The 16,482-nt window shown below is 42.0% G+C and overlaps 1 long non-coding RNA gene across 1 annotated transcript in view; it reads left to right on the forward strand.

Moving 5' to 3' along the window:
* Positions 1 to 14,967, forward strand: part of LOC134163952 (uncharacterized) — a 392,100-nt gene extending 377,133 nt beyond the window's left edge. Inside the window, exon 3 of the long non-coding RNA XR_009964930.1 lies at positions 14,954 to 14,967. This is a non-coding gene — a long non-coding RNA (uncharacterized LOC134163952). The remainder of the gene's footprint in view (positions 1 to 14,953) is intronic.
* The last annotated feature ends 1,515 nt before the right edge of the window (positions 14,968 to 16,482 follow it).

Here is a 16,482-nt window from a genome sequence, read left to right on the forward strand (position 1 = left end):
GTTACATTAGAAAGGTTTCTAGAATGCCAAAAACCCTGATGCTAGTGCTTCCCTGACACATCATGTAACTCTAAGCTAGCTACGGAACTGCGAGAGAGAAGACAGAAGGCACACGATTTGCGTAAAATGCTTTTGAATGTCAGTATGAGAGATGGGATAATTACAATAAATAATTCTATTTCATACAGTGTCTCTGGTACACATTATACTGTAAAATATAATTGAGATACTAAATATTTCTGAGCTGTAATTTTTATTTATACAACATGACATGTATGGAAAGTACTCTGCACAGCGGTAAACTGACAAGTGTCTGCTTGGAGTCACTTACAATAAAATTCTCAAATATTAGTCAAGTAGTGATAATAAATGAAGGAGAGGAGGAGAATGGATGAGTGAAATTACGGAAAAGACAAGGGTTACCATATAAAAATGAAGAAGATTTGGAGCAATGGAGAAGGGCAAGGTAGATAACTTGTATTTATGTAGACAGCTTATCTGACAGATTTAGTCACTTCGCTTGCTGTTTCAGCACTGTTTGTGAACAGCTTTTGTTCATCTCAGATGTTTTTGTTATTCAAAAAGCTCTTGGCCTGTGGAATGTTCTCGAGCAGCTCATTGTGAACATTTGATACACAGAAGCAGAGAGTCAAACCGTGATTTTTAGCTCTGAATAGCTTTTATATATTCCTTTGACTCATCCACTTTCCACATAATTTCAAATCTCAGAGAAACACTTTTTCAATTTCATTCATACAATTTAATTGCCTTCTTCATTTATCTTTTTTTGTATTGTAACCCTTGTCTTTTCCATCATTTCCCCTCTTGCATTAATTCCCTGAATTTCTCCTGAAGTTGCATTAGCAATGAAATTCTTCAGCTTCTTTCTTAAACTGTTACTTTGAAAGGCTCTATCAGTGGCACCCATGCTTTGCCCTAGAGCCGTGGAAGCCTCCAAAGTGCTTTGGGATTATATAGAATGAAAGTTCTCACAGGCCGGATGCTTAAAAGCATTTAGCCACCCAGATATCCTCAATATCAAATTAACACCAATTCATGTGTATTTGTTTTGGTGGTATGAACATCAGATATCACTTTGGCAAAGGAGACTCCTGTATTCAAGCATCAAAATAATGTTAAAAACATTGCCTCCTATGGCAGTGTTGTGGGTTTGTTGTTTGGCTGGGTTGTTGTTCTTTTTTTACTTTTCTGGGTAAGAGCTTGTTTTTGGCATCTTCACTTCCATTCATTTCTTCCAAAAATACTTTGGCTGTTTTTGTTAATGTGACATGCGTGTGAGGCCAGGTTACTTTCTTACCATAAGCTCATGTCAGCCAAATAAAGAAGTTTCTAGTCAGAGGAACAAAAAAAGCAAAAGAAAGTCACCCAGCAACTTATATTTCCCCTGTATTATGCCAGTCCAACTGGTAAAGTGATCATCTACTTGAATATCTAAAAAGGGAAAATTGATCGTGGACTTTTACAGTCCTCCAGTTTCTCTCATTAGTTATCTTGACAACATTAATTCATCTTGTTATCATTAAATAGCAGCACTTAAAGGGCAGAACAGAGGGAAAGTTGCATGTTTAGCTACCGCTTATTGACATCATCATAATAATTAATAAATACATCTCTCTCCTACAGTACAATGGGTCTCAGAGATCGCTGTTGCCTAGAATGACCTCTTTGATATCGTAGACCATTAATTTTCATGGATAGATTCCAGTATTAACTGCTATAACTCATGCTTGACAATTTGTAGTTGGCTGTAGGCCAATAAGAAAAGTGTCTAGTCTGAAGAATTTGGTACGTTAGCTTGTTCTAGTGGTTAATCATTTTCTATGTCTCATTCTTCACTTGAATTTGTCTGGCTTTCATGCACTCAGTCCTCAGTAAAACTTAGTCTGCTCATAGGCCTTTCCTGCTAGTGTTTTATGCCTCCAACAGCACCAATTCATTAATCAAGTAATAAATCAAGTCATCTCATTTTCAGTAAATCAGACAGCTTGAGCACTGTAAGTCTTCTACTATAAGGCATTTTCTTTAGATCTTGAATAATTACTAAGCTTTTTTTGCACTTTCCCCAGCTTTTCAGCAAACTTTGAAAATAAATATCCTGCATATGATTAGTCTCACGAGTACCACAAAGGGAAGAAAAGCAACCTGGTACTTCTACTCACTATTCCTATGTTTATGCATTCAAGGATTGATTTCACCCTTTCTGCCACAGTATCTCTCTGGAGTGAAACTGCTCTATGCTCTGACAACCCTGATCCATTTCAGAGCACTGTTTTCCAGGGTAGAGTTTCTGATTACACATCTCCTAATGTCCTATCTGGTTCCCACATGCATAACTTTGCATTTGCCTGTAGTAAAAGGCTCTTTACTTGAATGTGACTGATCTTCTAAGTGATCCATGTAGCCTGCTCTATATAAAAGCTTTCCCCTCATCATTGCCATTCCACCAGGCATCCTAATACCTGCGTATTTTATCAGCAGTGAGTTTATATTTACATCTACAGCAATGATGAAAATATTGATTAGCACTGAATCTAAAATTCATACTAATATGACTTCCTACTACTGGCTTTTGCAAAAGCCCAGGTGATACGGCTTTGTTCTGTTCTGATTTATAAAAAAAGCCAAGGAGAATTCACATCCTGTACATATATTTGCTCCTGTCCAGGGAGGATTCTGTTGATAACCATGTTATCTCCTCATGGAGCCACAGAATTTAGGGCTAGAAAGTACTTTCGGAGTATCTCTAGTGTCTTCCTGCTCATGACAGGGATGCTTCGATTATTCTTGATTTTTTTTCCCCAGGATTATTTTGATGCTGGAAAATACATCCCTAGATTTTCTTATTCTTTGTCAAAGGATTCTCTATCAGTTAATATGTTTAAACCTGAGCTGCTGTTACCCTTGCTGGTGCATATCTATTGAGATTATTGACTTTTCCATTTTTTAATATTGGCATAGGACAAACACTCCTCTACTCTTCTGATATTTCCCCACTGCCACAGGATTTATGAAATATCAGTATCAGCAGGCTAGATTTCAGTTAAATAAGTTCTATCAGTATTCCCATGTAAGCTATCTGGGCCTGCTGATTTTAAAATATTTACGCCCAGTACATACTTTACATTCCTCCTAGTCTCTAATGAAGTGGAAAATTTTTCATCAGCCCATGTGATATAAATGCATCATCTTTCTTCTTTCCAAATGCAGAACAGAAATATTTCTGGAATATTTGTCATTTCTGCAATATTATCATTTCATCATCTGCATCAAGCAGCAGCATGTACCCTTGTTAAGACTTCTGTTGTTAATATACTCTTAACTGATTTTATTGTCTTAAAGCCTGCCAGCCAATGATTTTCCTGTTGTCTTTTTTGTTGTTGTTGTCTATTTTTACATTCTATAACTTCTAATTTGTATTGATTGCTATATATTTCCCATTTTATCCATTTGCCATGTAAGCTTTTTATTTTCTGATTATGCCTTCACTTCATACATTGACCCAGGATGACATTTTAAACAACATTGTTCTTTATTATGCTTACAAAATCGAGACTTTTTTTTTAATCCAGTGACTCCTAAACATCTTCCAGTTATTGTCCATATTTTTTTGTCTGAGCTTCTCTTCCTCAGTTTTGCTGTGTTTTGTCCTGCTCTGTAATCTGATTCAGTGGTCTCTCAGACTCTTCTTCCCCAGTGGTATCTTACTCTTGTTATTATTTAGTACATCAAGCTATTATTTATTAAAGCACCTGTGGATCTGAGTTACTAATAATTCTGGAATACTCAGTGGTTATCCTTAAGAAAGAGCATATCCTCCTTATGTTATCTCCTTCTTGTACTCCTCTTTTACTCACTGTCTCATTGGAGACAGACTAAAACAAGATATTTTGCTGTATAAATTATTGCAGCAGGTTTCAGAATGCTGGCTAAATTGATTTTCTTGTTAACAACAAATATCTCTTCTTTTGTGCTGCTACCTCCACTCTTAGAAGCAGTATATAAACAGCTGAAGAATTCCTCCTTTCTTTAACCTTTGTGACATTGGTTCAGTTTGTCCACAAGGCCAAGTTACACAGCAGTTCCATTAGAAACAGGGTCCTTTTACATTGTTCATTGAACACAGTTACTGATATTTCACTGTTATCTTACTTTTGTTATGTCACTTTTCATTACATATGATTATTTTTCTCATTCAAGTGGATTGTCTCAGGCATGGAGAAGTTTATCACACAGGACTGACAATAATACCCAGAAGCCTGGACAAGCAGCTGTCTAACCTCATCATCTATTTCAGCAGGCATATACATGCGTATGATGAACATATCAAAGTGATACACAAGGAGGCTACTGCACTTTTTAAAAAGTAGCTTTTACCTAGTCTTCCTTTCCTTTCAGATCTTTTCACTGTCCTGGTAGCTGTTCCACAACAAAGGCATGACCCCAACAAATGTCAGCTGGTCAGATGGGGTAAGAGCCAAATGGTCCCAAATCTTTTCGATGACTAAGAAAAATCACATGAAAAAGGCTATCTCTACAGATACATTAAAGAAATAACTACATCATCAAATATTCATCTGTATCTTGTACAGCAAATCCCATCAGTAGGCATCACAGCAGCACAGACTGCATAGGCATGGCCATGATATTGTCTAAAGACTAAGTTTTCAATTTGGGAAGTTATTAAAGAGATTTTTTTGTGAACAATTTCATGGGACTAAGTAAGAACATAGCCCTGAAGAATGTTTTTGTGAAGACTTTTTGTGCTTTTTGTCATACTGTGATCTATTATTATCAGATATTTTACACTCAGTACAAATGCCAGCTTAAAAATATCCAGCCCAGTGAACTTTAAAACAATAATTTCTGTGATTTTCTAGTCTAGAAGAGACCAGAAATGATGCTCCAGATATCAAATAATCCCAGGCATCCTGCAAATCTTCCAGCTACAACTAGTATAACTGATGCTGGTAATGAGAAATCAGACTCAGAAATACAAGCACAAAAACAGATAAAGTGAGAGGAAACTTGAGCAAACGTCCTGATGCACCTTTCAGCTTCTCAGCTGTGAAAGTCATCTGCACAATTAGCTGTGATTCTTCATCTATGGACTAATCCAGTTGTTGACAGTGCTGCAAACATGGAAGATTGTCCAAATTCCTTGGTGTGATATACTTACATCTCCATTCTGTATTAGCTATTCTCTGTCTACAAGAATATTGTGATTCTTTGCTTTCCATCTGCTCTAATTCCATATGTACACAGTTGTGAGAGGTGGACACTTCTGGATGATTATGCAGTCCATCCTAAGGAGATGGAACTGTCTCCACTGGCAATAGATGGAATCAGATGAGTAGTTCAGGCCTGTTTCTTGGCTTCTGGGTAGCTGAAGTCAGGCAAAATAATCCCAGGCTGACACTCAAACTAGGTGCTTTCTGTTTCATAACACCCTGACTAACTGCAAGGCAGATCTTGAACTGGTAACATGAGAGTCAGAAAAAAAGCCCAAATTAGGCTCTTATGCATAAGTAAACCTCACTTCTTTTGTAATTTGACCACTATCACACCTATGCCATCTAATGCTTTCAGAAGGCTTATTTTTTTTTTTATAGTTGCCTTTGCAGATGTGAACTAAATTCCGTCTTTTATATCTTTCCAAAGGAAAAATGAAAATTAATACAAGGGGAATTTGAGAGTAAAAAAGCTAGTACTGAATTTTGCTTCTTCAGAAAAAAAAAATACATAGTTGCTTTTTGATTCAAAGCCATTTTAAATCTTGTTGTAATGTTAGGCATGCTATTAGGAAGAAATATTCTATCATAGTTTAACACAGCCAAAGATGATATCAGCTTATAAAATTCTTTTGGAGTCAGCTACATTTTCTGTAGGCTTTTTTCTTAAGGCATATCCACACTAATACAAGCAATTAAGGGTTCTTTATTAGCCAGCCTCAGAGGTACAGACTTAGCCATCAATTGATGTTCTTCTTGACACCCTAATAAGACCAGAGGACAAAGAAATAATACATCTTCCCCAGATAAGCTGCTTCTGTAGCATGATCCCAGTCATGAACAACTACTAACTATATTACTCTGACTATAAAACATTCACATGCTCATAATTCTGTGAACATTTTGCTGTTACTTACCTGCAAACATCACTGCAGCCCAAATAAAACTTGGATAAACTAGGAATTTACAAGCCCTGCTTCCTGCTATAAGGGACTGTATTGTCCTGTACTTCTCCCTTAAACTACAACAGGTCCACTATCTTTCTCTCTCTCCCAGTTGTTATGTTCCCTATATTCTCAATGCCCTTGCCCCATGATCAGGATAAGGAAAAATGATCAAAATTCATCACCAGGTGGGCAGCTCAGAAGTAAAGTTAGCACTTTCTAGCAGAGCAACTGGACTAGACTTATGCTAATAATTTTTTTTTAAGAGCATTTTTAGTATAGCAGAACAACTTCTCCTGGATGTCCCAAGAAGCTATGTTTACAGAGGTAACCTTTAGAAGTATCTATAACTGATGAGCTAACTCAGGAAAAGTTGCAGGTAGATGAGTCCCTGTCTTCGCCTGCTGGCAACAGTCCTGTAACCTCAGCTCACAATTCCTAGGTGGAGACATTCCTGGGCAGTTATTGTGTCCCTTTGTTGTGATCCATGAATACTGACACTGTGACACCCAATTCCTTTCTTTCTAAGAGAGCAAAAAATGGTGCTGTCATGTTCCCCAAGGCTGGTGGATAGCCATATAAAAATTAGGGCAACTGGATATGCCCTGAGGAGTTGTGCACAAGCAAATCGGGCATCCCAGGGGAACAGTGCACCCAGTAGCCTGTGTTGATCATCTCCTACCTGCTGGATGACAAAGAGAGAGAAAATAATCTGCTGAAAGTTCTTACAGTGTCAGAACAGCTCCTCTGTGACTTTTGTCCATGCTGATATCTGGGTATCAGAAAGGTAATAATTTGAATGGTAATAATTTGAAAAAAAAATACATATTAACAGGCTGAGTGACAAACTCTGCCGCTGATGGGAGCTAATACAGGTTTCTTTATGATACTGAATAAATTCCAACAATCTTATCTGCAAGCAACCTCCGCCACATAGCCCCTAGTCAGACCTCAGTGCTGGCTAAGAACACAGTCTCTCAGCTCCATCATCTGAAGCAGATGTAATAGCTTCGCAGAGCTGTCTGTCATCCACACAGAGCAAGAGGTCAGTGGGTGCACTGATGTATACTTCATACCTTCACCTGGCATGCCATTGAGTTTGAAAGACCAGAACATGCTGGAATTAACAAATTGCAACCCCTGCCTTCAGGGCGTTGTGGGCACTGGGATCTGAAAATTTAAGCTTTGCTGGATATTACATTTCAGGACCAAGACCAATGCAATTTACAGTGGCTGCAATATCCACTCAAACTTGCAGCCTTGGGTTTCTCTCAGCAAAGATTTTTGAGCAAGAGTTTTTCTTTTTTTCAGGTTGCTTTATACTTACCTGCTGTGGTTGGAGTGTGTCATGATAATGGAGTTTTTCCTTTAAAACAGGCACCAAACCCATTTCAGGAAGTGGTTCTTTATTCACCTTAAAAGCTATAAAGACTTCTTTTAAAGAATGCGAACACATTGGTTGCACAAATTCACAATGTACAGAGAATGACGGAATTCTGTATAACCACAAAATATTAGAACTCAAAGCAAATAGAGGTATTTGGGGTCATCATACAGTCATTGTTTTGAATAATGTCTAGGAGAGTGGATTTATGGGATGGAAACTAGGTCAAAGTTTCAACGATAGCAAGTAAAACAGACTGCATAAAGATTTTGTGAAAGGCTGAAAAGAAAAAAAAAGTTTGGCATTGTCACTCTCTCCATCTTCAGACTGCTTCAGATAAGAAACTGTCCTTGAATTGGGGGACTTTCCTGTAAGGTGAGGAAAACATTTATAGCAGCATAAAAAAAAAGGACCAAATGCAAAAAACCTGTATGTGTGAATGATCATCATTAGCCATTGGCATTTGTGGTGGGCAGAGCTGCATGTATCATCTTGTTTGTTTGTTATTGTAGGGAGGTCCATGGATCTCCATGCTTTCTGCAAGTGTTGGGAGTGTTGATGCAAATACAAAAGATGGCTTAGTTGCTGTATTTTATATGCGCTTGCTGACTCCCCAGTGAGTAAATGATGCACAGCTGAGTGTCAAATTGGAATGGATTATACCACCTGACCACTTACACGCAAGTTTTATGTTTAGCATGCACCCTTTATGTTGAATTTATGACACTGCTGAATTTTCCAGAACTTCTTACAGCAGTTTTGTGTGCTTATGCTGGGCTATGTTCAGCTAAGAATCTTTAATTTCCTGAGTGTCACTTATACAGAGTGGCTCAGGTATAACATACAGGACTACTTCACACTTTGGGGAAAAAAAAATGCATTTCACAGAAAGACTCTTGAAGTGCATTAAGCTTCATATGAAATGCTCCCTTCCTCTGTAGCCCCAGAATAGAAGCAGCTTGGCATTCTGAGAGTGGTACAAAGTGGTATTGTTAAACAGAAGTTAATTAGGATGGGATTTCATGTTGCTAAGAGCTAAGTCTTCGGTATGCAACAGACCCAAACAGCAAGGGCAAAGTGTAACTATTTAAGGCTGAAGTTGGCTATTTAAAGGAAAATGGTCATCCTTGCCCAAACATTAGCTGCAAACAGGAAAGTGTTTCTGTACCAACGACAAGATGATGGGCTGTCATGATTCCACCCAGTCAGTCCAGATCAAATGTGCTGAGGATACAAATCAAGAGATTATTTTTTCCAACCTGCCAGCATCAAAAGCACCATCTGTGATTGATTTTTGGATAATGGAGTAAATAGCTACTGGAAATTCAGGACAGTTCCCAGAAATCTTGGTTTCTGGGAGGAATGAATATGAGCTTGTAGGAGTACCAAAGCTGCTGGATCCAAAACGTGCTGTCTCTTCTGCAGAGGCTGAAAGACATGACCCAGTCACAAACCCATGTGAGCATAACCTCTTGCAAGCAGGGGGATTTTGCCTGATTCTGGCATAATCCTTCTGTGGTGGAAGAGGTCCTGAATCTTCTCTCCTTTTATGCCTGCATGCCTACAATTCACAGACTATCTTCTGTGACATCAGGCTTACTTTAAATATAAATCTAGTCAATCTAAGCCCAGATAGTATCAGATGGGCACTGATTTCAGACAAGAATACAGAAATCTGGAACCAGTATTCTGCATTTCTGTATGTCTGTAGAGTGCTTTGCAGAGGGAATGTAAAGCTAGCAGTACAGGCTCAAAAGCTCTCCTAGATTTAAAAGCAAAGCAACCCTTTCTTGCGGTAATGGTGGAATTACTTTTGCTCATTAGAAGATGCAGATTACAATTTTGATCCAGCATAAAACCATTTAGTTAAAGTTCTTAATTTATAAAAGGTTTAATCTAAGGGGGTTTATTTCTGTGATGTCTTCTGAGAAGGTAAATAATTTTTGGGCAAACATAAATGGTGCATTCTTCCTTATATGAAGAAATGAAGGCTGAGAGGAGACAAGTGTCTTGTACAGAAACATCAGGCTTGAGTTTTGACTTGTTGTAAGGGTGGGTCCAGCTTTAAGAAAAATTAGAAAATAGTCTTAAGGTTTTTGTGGGTTTGCACCAAAGAGAAAACTGGTCCGTTGAACTTACACCTGAACTGAACATCCTTTCTTCTGCAACCATTGCCCTAGGAACACCTTCTCCTACTCTCCTGCACAGTCCCATATGCTGATATGGTAAAACAATCCAATGCTTATCTGCTTCTTAGGAGTAATTGCCCAGGTGTGACTTAGACAGGATTATATGATAGCATGTGCATCCAGTGTCTCAGAGACATGGTTTGGTGCTGACCCTTAGCACCCCTCCAGCAGAAAGCCCACAACAAATCCACAGCCATAAATAACTCCATCTCCCCTCAGACTCCTCAGAGCTGTACCACCACTATGCTCCCTAGGAACAGCCTGGGTGTAGCTCATGTTTGTCTGATCCAAGGTTTCTATGTATTTCAGCTGGAAAGAAATCTGTATTAGCTGTAATTATCAGAGGGCGTAAACGGTGCAGATGCACAGCTGCGTTCATGTCTGTCAGAGGGCGATGACTGACTGTCCCACCAGGAAGTTTTTTTCCCTGGTAAGACAAAACTTGCTAAACTGTAGAGACAAACTGAGAGCCCCTAAGTGTTAGGCCAGTGGCTGAACGCAATGCCAAGGAGGCACAAGGCCTCACCTTGTGTTTCCCTTCCCGTGTAAGCCAGCTCAGGTTGCACAGCTTGTGAGGACATTTCATTGGATGCAATAGTGTTGCGCAGTCGAACCTTTCTGTTTAAAATTAGGCTTCCAAAGGGATTCATGCTGTGAAATCTTTCTGAAAATATTACCAGGTAAATCTTTGATGCTTGTAGGCATTTGAAAACCAGTTTAAAAGAGTGTGAGTTAGTGGTGGTGTTTTAGCAGAATGGCAGAGGGCTTTATGGGTGGGTGCAGGCATTCACGGCTGAGACAGCCAGAAGATGTGTCCCACTGACTCTGCACCCAACCGTCCATTGGGAAATGCAGCCCATTTCCCTGTCGGCAGATGTACGCAGAGCAAAGTTAAACCGGACGAAGGCGTCGCCCATTCTCGGGACACCCGGTTTTGTTGGATCCCCTCGATACATCAACGCCTGGGATGCAACTCCCTCAGGAGAAACCTGCCCGCCGCGCCGCCGCCAGACACCAGGTGGCGCCAGAGCACAGGCGGTGGGGAGGGGCGCGGCCGTTCCCAACGGCCGCGGCAGCGGGTCCGCCTCAGGCGGCCCAGGCATCGTGGGCTCCGCGATTTGGTGCTCCGGCCATAACGACTATAGAACTGGATCATGTTGTGATTTTATATAACACATTTACTACTATAACATACTAGACGTTACGTACTTATAATTCGTGTATGTATGCATGCATTATTGCACATCAGCACATACAAACACGTATAATATTATCAGTGTGTTTTATAGTAACTACAAATGTAAAGACACTTCTGATCAAAATAGTGTACCAAAAGGAAAGACTGGATTGAAACGCCCCAATTTAAGTGTCTGGAGAAGGCCCCTGCTGATGGGACAGCTCTGCCCATGCCTGGCTAGTGGCGGTGCAAGCAGGAGGTGTGCTCAAGTCTCTCCAGCGCAGAGTGGGCCCAGAAGCCCACTCACCCCTTAGTGTCACAGAATTACAGAGTGGTTTCAGTTGGAAGGAACCTTAAAGATCACCTGGTTCCAACCCCCTGCAATGGGAAGGGGCACCTTCCACTAGACCAGGTTGCTGAAAGCCCCGTCCAACCTGGCCTTGAACGCTGGCAGGGATGAGGCAGCCTCAGCTTCTTCAATCAACCTGTGCCAGTGTCTCACCACCCTCATAGTGAAGAATTTCTTCCTAATATCTAATCAGAATCTACCCTCTTTCAACTTAAAACCATTCCCCCTTGTCCTATCATTACATGCCTTTGCAAAAAGTCCCTCTCCAGATTTCTTGTAGCCTCCCTTTAGGTACTGAAAGGCTGCAATAAAGTCTCTCCAGATCCTTCTCTTCTGCAGGCTGAACAGTCCTAACTCTCGTGACCTGTCTCCACAGGAGATCAGGTGCTCTGAGCATCTTTGTGGCCCTCCTCTGGACTCGCTCAAGCAGGTCCACAACCCTCTTGTGTTGGGGGCCCCAGAGCTGGAAGCAGTACTGCAGGTGGAGTCACACCAGAGCAGAGGGGCAGAATCACCTCCCTTGACCTGCTAGCCAGTCTCCTTTTGATGCAGCCCGTCTTCCCATATTTCATCTCCTCCTCCTCCCTCTGCAGAAAAGAATCCCCAGAGTTTCATTCACAAGCTAATGCCCCTCCTTCTGCTCCTCGACCAGGGTTTCCATCATGGCTGGAGAACTTGTGCGTCCCAGCCAAATGAGCGTTTGCAGGCTGAGTTCTAACCTCCTACTGTGTGCAATTAACGCTGATTAAACAAATAATTAAAACTTACCCATGACATTCTTTGCAGAAGGCCCTAACTCAGTTTTGTGTTGGAGCTACTCGAGCAGTTTTAATTAGCTGTCCATCTATGTGTCCAAGATGTGCTGCATCTTGGCAGGGGTTTCTGAGGGAACTGTGGTTACTGGGCAGGAGAGGCAGTCACTGACAGAGGGAGAGGCCAGGCAATGACCGCAACTTCAGAGCCTCCTTTGCAGGCTCATAGGACTCCAGGCAAGGGAGCACTGCATTAGGAAATGGGTGGAAGTGTCATATCACAACAGTCAGCGCAATGACATCCAAGAGCCACTGAAATCTACAGCCAAGGTGATGGATTTCTGTTACACTGTTGCAGTCTCAGGCAGTGCATAGAGTGAAACACAAGTTCTAGATCAATCTCTGAGCCTCCCAGGGAGTGCTTATTGATTGCAAATGACAAAATAAAAAATAAAATAAAATTAGGATGACATTTTCAAAATTGGCACCTTTTTCTGGTAACCTTGTTGCAGGCACCCTGAGTCTGGTTTTGAGAGACACCCAACCCTTGAATTTCCCAGCACCTTCGAAACTGAGCCAAGAATATTTTGCCCAGAGGCAGAGGCACACACAAAATTAGGTTTTCCTTTTTAAGATGCTTGTTGGCCGTGTTTGAAAGCCATCTTATCCTCTATCAGTTTTACCTCTCTCCTCCTGCAGAATTTTCTGGAAATCTTAAACTGCCTCATAAAAATTATGCAGATGAATAAAGCCACCCCTCCACCCATTCCCACCATGTCCTTTCATCCTGGCAGCTGTACTGTTTGGCAATTGTTGCTGTGTGCAAGGGGGTGGGTGGGTATCGGGCAGGTACCTCCAAACTGGATGGGGAAGAGTGTGCTAAATAACACTTCATGCTTTTGCAATGAAGAGGGCTGGGTGAGACCTTCAGGGCAGTGGGTGAAGTCTTAGTGACATGATACTGTGATGGCAAGATGTGAATTTGTTCCTTGCACATGGAAGTTTCCCTTTATGATGAAGGTGAAAGGTGTGTGATTTGGTTCATATGCTTACAGACGTGACAGAAGAGAGAGCAGCATGCACATTTTCTCTGTATGTCATGTCTCTGTGTGTACGCTTGCATGCTGGGCCACGTAGTGGCACATCCTGGGCTCCTCACCAGTGCTTCCCACTAACCCCATCCAGTCAAAGTACTATCAAACACTGCTTGTTTAGGCTGCCTGCTGACATCATTTGCCAGTGCTGTCCATTAAAATTAATTTGCAACATCATTTGAACCTGCCTATGTCAGCTTGTAATACCTACAAGCTTGAGTTACTGCTCTGAGCTGCTGTTAGCCCTTTGGGAATGGTACACAAATGCTCCTGCTAACCCTTTGGGAATAGTACAGAAATGTTTTCCTTGCCAACTCTTGGCAGGCAAGCCCCAGGACTAACCCCAGAACTCAGTTAACGGTGTAAAAGTGGGGTTGTCCCCCCCTCCCCGGCCACAGGCACTATCACATCATATTACTTGGCTTCCAAAAGAGATCAGTGCTTTCCTGCTGTTTTTGTGGATCCCCATGGAAACCAGCAGGAACAGTCGTGCCAGGGAAGCTCAGCAACTGCTACTCTCAAGTACTTTGCATGGGGATCTCACCTGCAAAGAGGCGGAGCCTTCTCCAAGGCTGCTCACCTGCAGGTGATGCCTTCTGGGAGACACAGGCAGAGGGATCTCCATGGGGGCTTTTGACATTTCCACCCCCCCATTTGGGAGTGAAATAACTTCTCCCTTTACACAACACGTTGACAAGCCTGAAAGATCCCTGAGCAGAGATCACAGACAACTGGGATCTGTGTGCTTGGCTCTGGTGTGAGACCAGGAAAGGAGCCAAAATCCTCTCTAGCTAACAATGCCTCCCTCCTTCACTACCATGGAGGACAGGCTGCCTGCTGATTCTAGCAATGGAGGCTCTGCAAGTCAGAGTCCTATGGGTAGGGATCTGTGTTCTTCTCCACACCCCATCCCTACATCTATAGGCATGACTTCCACGCAAGACTGGGAAGGTAGCCAAAACCCTTCCCACAGACTAGCCCCATATCCTACTAGTGTCTTCTCTTCCCTGCTCACAGCCAGTACAGGCCACCCTACTTGTGGAGAGGCAGGGATCTTCCATCGGAGCATGGTGTTTTGTGCAGCCTCTCCTGCGCAGACCTAACCCAGGTGCCTGTGCTGAAGTTCTCAGATCAGCATCCAAACAGAAGGCAAGCTGAGAACTACATTACTCTTCACTGAATCTATTCATTTAACAATTCTGGAAATGGAATTTCTCCTCAGCTCTGCCATAGGAGTACAGCAGGGACAAGGACTACTACTTCTCCTGGCCTGCCCAAACCTCTCCCATCCCAAGACTCTCCAGCTTTAGCAGGGATCAGGCAGAAGTTCACTCCCTGTGATCCTTTGTGGTCTGAGGGTTTGATTTTTTTTCTGAGAAGCTGTTTGCAGTGATGGCTGTATGCATAACTATAATCTTCAACAGCAGTAGTAAGGGTCTGTGCTATACTGTGGAGCTCCTCTGGCAACCTGCAGCACACACTATTGCCTCCTCAATGCTCACTTCTACTGAACATGTCCCTCAGACAGCTGATGTTTTAAGAACTGGGCTGGAATGACCAGTCTGTCCAGACCAGTAATCTATAATCTGTTCCTTACTCTAAACATGGTTGGGTTCCTTTCCCTAGTGCAGCTTTTTGCACTGTGCTTCCAGAACCAGCTCTGTAAATGGGTGTTTCCCTGGCATTTCACAGGAAACCTGGGGAAGCAAAATGACTATATGCTGCTGCCTACTTTGCCTGAGCTATGCTCCTGGGAGGCCAGACCGGCTGCTGCTGTTCAAGGAGGGGTCGAGGGATATGGGCTCTTGCCTGCAGCAGCAGAAATGTGACCATCTCTCACATCACGTCTCTGCAGGAGCAGCAGGCCCAGTTCTCCAGGGCACTCCCTGATTCCTTCCAATACCTTCTCCCAGCTCCATCCCCCCTCTTTCTATGCCTCCTTTTACTCTGTGGGAGCAGCCAGACCCCTCATCCTTAGGGCAGCAACGTTTAGTTTTTCAAGTACTGTTGAGCCAGCTCTGCATAGTTGTAGCATCTGGGCTTGATAACAGTTTACCTGTGAGGTTCATTATGTATGGAGTCAATTGCACAGCACTTTATGCTGTAACCTGTGGACTCCAAAGATTCAAAGCATGTTGTGGTATGTGGGAACCATATGGGCTGCATACCAGCCAATGCCAGACACAGAAGATCACACAAAACAAATACACTTGCAAGGACTGTTTTCTTCCTCCTTAGCCTGAAGACTCCCATACGCTGTCCTCCTTTCTTCTCCCCTCTGGAACAGGAGTTTAACAGACACACACAAGCATACTGATAACAACCCCAAATTTACTTTTTAAGCTCCAGTTGTCTAATCTATGATGTAGATAAACCTAGGAGAATACAAGCATTAGAAAAAATTAATTATTGTGAGAGATGTTAAATCTGTGTACGTTACAGAAGAGAAAGTAAAGTTTTTTTGTCACAGACTAATGATAGTTGATGGCTTCTTAATCTAGCAGAGAAAGACCTAATGCAATTTGGTACATGGAGGCTGAAACTGGAGAAGCACAGAGACGAAACAAGCTGTGAGCTATTAATACTGAGTAGCACTGGAGTTACCCTTGGGATGATGCCCTAAGGAAAATGGAAATTCTCCACTGTTTTGCTCTGTGCCAGTCAAGGCTGTATATATAAAACATACGCTCTCACTTAAGTTCTTGGTACACACAAGTGTCTTTATGTCCTTTATGTGTGTGAAGTGTGACGAGATTGCCATAACACAACCAAAACCAGCTGACAAAGTACCCGAGGGCAATGGTTTCCTGGCCCTCCCACTGGGTCCTCCCATGAGCAACTGGTTTATGCAGTGAGGTGATCCACAGCTGCCAGTCCTACTTTCTGCTGCATGAACTTGTCATTGCTGATTAGAAGAGAAGCAAAGCAGGGTTTTGCAGGTCTGTGTCATATCTGTCAGCACACTGCAAGCCCAGGAGGAACAGAGTAAGGGAACTAGGCACAAATGCCATTTTCAACATCTTTAAGCCTCTAACACAGGTGGAATTCAGAGAACTACAACATGAAGCCTGAGTTCCCTGCGGAGACAAACAAGTACCTCAAACAGGTGTTTCAAGGTACTGTCTTGTTTTTATGCAAGTTTTTTCCCACATTAGATTGAACTCTGACACATGGACTTGGTTTGGCTGGTGTCCTTGCCCTTTTGGTAAGTTTTCATCAGCGCTGTGACTGGAATGTAATGCTCTCTCCCACCTGCAGAACTATGACAACTTTGCTTGCTAGACAAAGAGTTTCTTCTACTCTTATCTTCTGACAGCTTGTTCTCATTTATCTTTTTGTCCTTC

This window comes from Pezoporus occidentalis, unplaced genomic scaffold, assembly GCF_034315485.1.
Source record: "Pezoporus occidentalis ecotype Australia unplaced genomic scaffold, CSIRO_AGI_Poc_V1 ctg21, whole genome shotgun sequence".
NCBI classification, from domain to species: Eukaryota; Metazoa; Chordata; class Aves; order Psittaciformes; family Psittacidae; genus Pezoporus; species Pezoporus occidentalis.